This window comes from Podarcis gaigeae (assembly GCF_964106915.1).
Source record: "Podarcis gaigeae genome assembly, chromosome: 3".
In the NCBI taxonomy this organism is placed as follows: domain Eukaryota; kingdom Metazoa; phylum Chordata; class Lepidosauria; order Squamata; family Lacertidae; genus Podarcis; species Podarcis gaigeae.
The window spans coordinates 14,376,542-14,383,699 of record NC_139680.1 but is presented as its reverse complement, the minus strand read 5'-3'; the positions used below and the strand labels follow the sequence as shown (position 1 = coordinate 14,383,699).

Below are 7,158 nucleotides of genomic sequence, written 5' to 3'. Positions count from 1 at the left end.
TTGTTCAGATCAGATATTTCATACTTTTTTGTGTATAACATGCTCATGTACAAGTCTCTGTGGGCCTGAGGTGTTTGAGACGGCCCGAGCATTGGTTGCGCCTGAAGCAGTCCAGGCAACACCATGGGACACGATCCAAGAGAAGCTCCGCAACCACTACGCACCAAAGCCGTCCAAGATTGCTGCCCACCATGCGTTTTACCACTGGAACCAGGCAGAGGGGGAGTCAATCAGCAACTACACCACTGCCCTCAGACAGGCTGCCATGCACTGTGAGTTCCGAGACTTAGACGATGCCCTGATGGATCGAATCGTCTGCAGGGTCCGGGACATCCATCTGCAACAGCGTCTCCTCGCCAAGCTGATTGCCCAAGGAGTTTTGGAGCCGGTTGACCACGCCAAGTGGGAAACCCCCATCGTCACGCCTGTCAAGCCAGACGGGTCAGTGAGAATCTGCGCCGACTACAAGTGCACGATCAACAAGGCACTTCAGCAGCACGCTTACTCCTATTTGGGGGGACTAAAAATTAAGAAAATGTGGAGGATTCCCCAGAGTTGTTGAGCTTTCTTTTGCGGAGGATTGCACAGAGTTGTTGAGCTTCTCTTAGGGGGGATTAGTGAAAGTCACTCACCCGCCTGGCCGACGCTATCACTCACACGTGTTGCAACAGCCTCCTAACGTCTGTCACCTTGCCGGCAGAAGCAGTCTATTGCCCACCCAATTGCCACAGCAACACACAATCAACACCACCACTTGCCACAGACACCAGTAACACGCTGGAGACCATCTGTGGCTCGCAGCATCAACCAATCCCAAGCCCCCTGCCCAGGCACTACCCATGTATAAGACAACCCCCTATTTTAAACATAATTTTTAAGTAACGAAACATAGTCTTATACACAGAAAAGTACAGTAATAATATACATCATACAGAATGTCAAGATGCATGCCCCTTTCACATGTTACTCATGTGTGAGGCATATTGGTAGTTTTGGCCATGTTTTAGCCCCACCTACAACAACCATTAAGGGACGTGGGTGGCGCTGTGGGTTAAACCACAGAGCCTAGGACTTGCCGATCAGAAGGTTGGCGGTTTGAATCCCCGCAATGGGGTGAGCTCCCGTTGCTCGGTCCCCGCTCCTGCCAACCTAGCAGTTCAAAAGCGCGTCAAAGTGCAAGTAGATAAATAGGCGGGAAGGTAAACAGCATTTCCGTGCACTGCTCTGGTTCGCCAGAAGTGGCTTAGTCATGCTGGCTACATGACCCAGAAGCTGTACGCCGGCTCCCTCGGCCAGTAAAGCAAGATGAGCGCCACAACCCCAAAGTCGGCCACGACTGGACCTAATGGTCAGGGGTCCCTTTACCTTTACAACAACCATTGGACCTTCTTCCTGCAGCAACCATGTGCTTAGAGAATCTCCCATGCAAGAGCACCTGCTCACGTGTTGGATCTCCATGCAACTGTGAGACCTGTGCAATTGGACGCTCCCATGGTTCACAGCCCATACATGCAGGCAAGTGATTTTGCATTGGTATTTTTTTCTAGACAACCATGTCCTACATGCATGGAAAGGGCTGGAGCCTTGGTACCTTAAAGTAAAGGCGTACAGCTTCCGGGTCATGTGGCCAGCATGACTAAGCCGCTTCTGGCGAACCAGACCAGCACATGGAAACGCCGTTTACCTTCCCGCCAGAGCACTACCTATTTATCTACTTACACTTTGATGTGCTTTCGAACTGCTAGGTTGGCAGGAGCAGGGACTGAGCAACGGGAGCTCACCCCATCGCGGGGATTTGAACCGTGACCTTCTGATCGGCAAGTCCTAGGCTCTGTGGTTTAACCCACAGCGCCGCCCGCGTCCCTTAAAGACTAACAAATTCATTGCGGCATCATCTTTCTTATAAGTATCCATATAGTTGCTGATCATTAGAACAATTCATCACATGTGCAGATGGTAAAAACTGATGTACACACCCCTCTTCAAAGCCACATTAAGGCCATCTTAAATGGCTAGCATTTCCCCACCTGTTCATTTGACCAAAACACAATAGCAGAAGCAAACTGTTCCAGGTAAGGACAACTTGGGGGTGGGAAAGGCTTCTACTCCATGGCTCCTTATCCTAAAAATGAACTGACTCAAGCTTGCAGCTGATCTGCTGTTCTGGGAAGTTGCTTTTATTGCTCATCTGGTAACTGTTTAGAGCTTTATGTGAAACAACCTGGTGGCCAGGCCCCTTTAGGGCAGCAATTCATGTCAGAACATTTGCTTTTGCAACCCGCCCCCCACCCCAATCTCCCATTTGTTTCTCACAGAACCAATTCAGAGTCCAGCCTGATGCAGGTCCCTGGTTTTCTGCAGAAGCAAACAAAGCAACAAAGGACTAATGCACCTGAAGGTTTGACGGATTCCTCAGGAAGCTTGTTTTCTCTGCTTTCACTGGAAGACAAAATATATTTTGTTATATAAGAATGCCCGTATTATTATTATTATTATTATTATTATTATTATTATTATTATTATTAAATTTTATACATTTCACTAATTTTACAATCCTTTTAACATTTCAATACTTGAATTCCTTCCCTCTCTTTCTGCAGTTCCTTAAATTTATTTTTAATACCTTCTGCATATCCAAATTAATTTAATTTGCTCATTGATTCATCTACTTTAAATATATACTCTTAGGAAACTGCAGGTTGTTACAATAATTCTGCCAATGTTCTTATCTGATTACAATTTATCTATAAATATTCAATAAACCATTTCCATTCTTCTATAAAAAGTTTGTGATATTGATTTCTTATTTTTCTGGTATGTTTTTCTATTTCTGCGTATTCCATAAGTTTTTGTATCCATTCTTCTTTTGATGGGACCTCTTCTCTCCATTTTTGGGCAAGTAACATTCTTGCTGCTGTAGTCGCATACATGAACAAATTTCTATACAGTTTGGGTAGTTCTGTCCCTATAATTCCCAAATAACGTCCCTATAATGCCCTGTATTATTATTCATCATTCACATTGTTATCAGCACCAGAATGAGATCATAATGGCCAATCTCTCTCCTTCAAGTGGACAACATCAGCACAAGGACACAATGAGAAGTCTCTCTCCTTCAGTTGGCCACTATCAACATGAGGTCACAATGGCCAATCCCTCTCCTTCAGGTGGACAACATCAGCACAAGGACACAATGAGAAGTCTCTCTCCTTCATTGGCCACTATCAACATGAGGTCATAATGGCTAGTCTCTCTCTCTCCTTCAGGGAGGCAGCATCCTCATGAGGTCTCAATGGCCAGGAGAGGGTAAGAAAAAAACAGATCACAGCAAGCTGTGTGTGCAGATAGTAGGTGCAAGTGTTGCCTGGCACCCCAAATTCAATGGTGAGCCTTCAAAGTGCAGTAACCATCCCTGGTTGAGGACAGAGTAGAGAGAAGAGATGGACTAGGCAGCAAGTGATGGGCAAAGCAGCCGTAGAACAGCCAAGAGGAAACTAAAGAAGAAGAGAGGAAGGATAGGAGGAAACACTTGGAGAGGAAGAGAGAAGGTAATTTGGATAGGACTAGCAATGCTCACCTGTACTTGTCCCTGTGACAGTCACCCAGAGTCATAAGGCAGCTCATGAACATCAACCCCAAGCAATGAAAATTAACTTTCTGGGACACCTGTAGCAACGAAATGGGAAGGGGTCTGATGGCAGTATGAACAAGATGTTTCAAGTCAAATCAGAGACTCGCGAGTCATTCTGTGGATTGCAGGCTTCCAAGCCCCATTCGATTCAAAGGCAGAAATTAAACAGGTGCCAAAGGCTGCAGTCTTATACCAATTTTCCTGGGAACAAGCCCCATGAATTTAATGAAACTTACTTTTGAGGAGGCATATATAGGATTGCAATATAGCTCTCCCAATGAGATCAATAGAACCTTGGAGTGCTTCAGTTTGTGTGGAGCACACCCAAACCTTCATTAAAGTTTTGTCTGCAGTATAAAGGTTTGCAGACTTTGAGGGGATATGACACCTATAATTTCCAAGATTCTAATATATAGCAGGACGCGGGTGGCACTGTGGGTAAAACCACAAAGCCTAGGGCTTGCCGATCAGAAGGTCGGCGGTTCGAATCCCCGTGATGGGGTGAGCTCTCATTGTTCAGTCCTGGCTCCTGCCAATCTAGCAGTTCAAAAGAACGTCAAAGTGCAAGTAGATAAATAGGTACCGCTCCGGCGGGAAGGTGAATGGCGTTTCCGAGCACTGCTCTGGTTCGCCAGAAGCGTCTGACTCATGCTGGCCACATGATCCGGAAGCTGTCTGTGGACAAATGCTGGGTCCCTTGGCCAATAAAGCGAGATGAGCGCCACAATACCAGAGTCCTCTGTGACTGGACCTAATGGTCAGGGGTCCCTTTACCTTTACCTTTAAATGATAAATGGAGGCTGTGGGTCATCTCTTAAGGTGACCACATGAACCTATCATTTGGACATGGCAAGGAATGATGCTCCATGAGAAGCTTTGCAACAACTTTGTTTTAAAGTCATTGCTCTGGTAATTTGCTGTTGCCCAACTTTTGCAAACTGCAATGTATCCCTGATACCCTCTAATCTGTTTTGACTGAACTGGGAAAAGGTGAAGATTTGGGGCACAGTGGAGGGTGCCAAGGAACCCTGGTACAGACAGAATTCTCCATATAATTTGCCTTCTCCTACTTCCTTCCAGATCCAAAGCCATGACCCCTTTTTGCTGAAACCGTTTTAGGGTCAGACCAGAGACAAAAGGGCTGGTGTCATTGCTGCCAATTTCTGACTCAATGGGAGGCTATCTCAAAGTGTGGAGGGTTTTTCCCATGAACAGAGTGTACTTTACCCTATGAAACTCGAAGGCAGTATAATTAGCATTCTTACTGGGCAAAAGAACAGCTTTGATTGTGTCTGCATTCACTGGACATTTGTCTGCTATCCAAGCAAACACTATCATTCTATGCACTTGTTCTACCCACCTGCTTGTTCTTAGAAAACCCAGCGCAACTCTTACTCATTCCAGTGTTATTGGAGCAACGTGGTCTCAAGTCAAACCATTTAGCGGCTTGTATTTCAGAAGAGTTCCTGTTTTGTGACTTCTTGTTTTCTCAAACTCTTAATTATTCAGTTCCGTTCTAAGCTTTCCTCATAACCATATGTAGACAACATTTGATTAATCTAAACAAACAAATCAAGGCTGCTTAGCTAAATATTATAGATGTTCTCATGCAATTTGAAGAAAATAAGGCCAGTTCACACCAGTGTTATACTCTGAGTACAGTGGTACCTCAGGATAAGAACTTAATTTGTTCCAGAGATCTGTTCTTAACCTGAAAATGTTCTTAACCTGAAGCACCACTTTAGCTAACCACCGCTGTGCCACCGCTGCGCCACCGCCACACAATTTCTGTTCTCATTCTGAAGCAAAGTTCTTAACCTGAGATACTATTTCTGGGTTAGCAGAGTCTATAACCTGAAGTGTCTGTAACCTGAAGCATCCGTAACCCGAGGTACCACTGTATGTCAGGTGAATCAGGATTTGCCACATTTCGTTTGCTCATAGTGGCATATCTTACAGCTGCAGTAATAACAAGAATCACCTCTGATCAATGGTTTTTGCATCTTTGCCCCAATGCATCTTGAAGAGCATGGTACAAAACCCTTCATAGGAATAGACACACAGTTGCCTCCATGTGTGTAGCCTACACAAGGAGAGAGGCAAGAACCATGGCTATTGAGCTTGTCTTCAACATCCCACATCCCAATCTCTGACATCCTGAATTCAGTGTGGCTGTTGTGGGCGGGGCCAGGATGCATCTACTGTTCTTTCTGAATGTAGACAAAATGTCTGGAGGTGACCATGGGTATTCAGCCTGTGACACAAATAGATGAGAAACTGATTGAGCGCATCATGAGACATGTACAGAAGCAATCTAGTTTGAATCTGATGAATTGCCAGCTACCCAGCATCCAATTGTGTGAGCATTTACATTTTTTTGAAAGATTGATAAATATAGGTGATTTGTTCATTTTTAAACTTTGAGGTAGAAAATATAGATTTCAACTAAATCCTGGTTGCAAAGGTGGGGAGGAAGTGTCTAAAGAAATTGTGGGTGGAGGTACTGAATTTTCTGGTGGGGGGGTACCTTTCAATTGAGTTAGCAGAGAGTAAGGTTTTCTCTCTCTCTTTTAAAATAAATAAACCCTTTGTCACTGCTGCAAGTCATGGCAGCTCACTGGCATCTCCCTTCATTTCTTAATGTGGCATTGTTCCTCTGGCATTGAACCGTAGGCTGTCCCTTGAACAAAATTTGGATCATTCCCATGATCTTCTGTTTGTCAATAAAGTCAGAAGCTGCTGGGGTACCGGAAAACTCTACCATGGCTTAAACAGCAGTAAATATTACTTTTTGGTCTAAGCAACAGAAGAGAAATGTGCCCTTTGTGGCTCCTGAAAAATGCAGATAATTTATCCCCCAGAGTCTACTTTCAGCCAATCCCCATCAAATCATGGGGGGGGGGGGGGCAAGCCTGGCCCAATAACTTTCACTCAGGCTGACTTTCTACAGGGAATGAGAGAAAGCTTGCCACAAGTGTATCATCACATTTTAAAACTATCACCAATGGTAGGCCTGTGTTCATGACTCCTATTTGCTCTCCTGTTTTGATAGTTCTGCATTCAAAGCACATTCCTTTGCAGAAATTAGAAAAGGAAGTTTCCTCGCTGAAGACTCCAGCAAGATCTTCGACCGAGCAGCAGTTGAAGGCTGTTTCACACATTACCAAACCTGGTTTTGGCTTCAGGTGAACATTTCACAGGGAGCTGCAGTCAACTCTGACTTCCTACCATGTGTGATGGTATGTGTGGCATTCGTACGGAGCCCCTGGTTGTCTCACGGACTAGTGACCCGTACACCACTAATCCGCTGCCACCAACCAGGCCCTCCCCAGTAAATCACTTAGTCTCAGTCAGGTTCTCAAGTTAACAAAGAAGAGTGTAGTTTATTGCAGACACAAACAAACTTTAACTGCATTCCAAAATGTTGTTACTCTTTACCTTCTTAGTCTTATTTTATCCTGTCTCTATCTCTTCTACCTCCCCTCACATAAGAACCTGCTGCACTAACTGTCTCTCTATTTCCAACT

At 44.8% G+C, this 7,158-nt stretch overlaps 1 long non-coding RNA gene across 1 annotated transcript; it reads right to left on the bottom strand.

Annotated features, from left to right (window-relative positions):
* Positions 1–2,026: 2,026 nt before the first annotated feature.
* Positions 2,027–7,157, bottom strand: LOC310840742. Its single transcript, XR_014562078.1, has 4 exons — positions 7,070–7,157; positions 4,992–5,190; positions 3,578–3,666; positions 2,027–2,439 (listed from the first exon to the last, which is right to left on the bottom strand). It is a non-coding gene; the product is annotated as an uncharacterized lncRNA (long non-coding RNA).
* Between the last annotated feature and the right edge of the window lies 1 nt (position 7,158).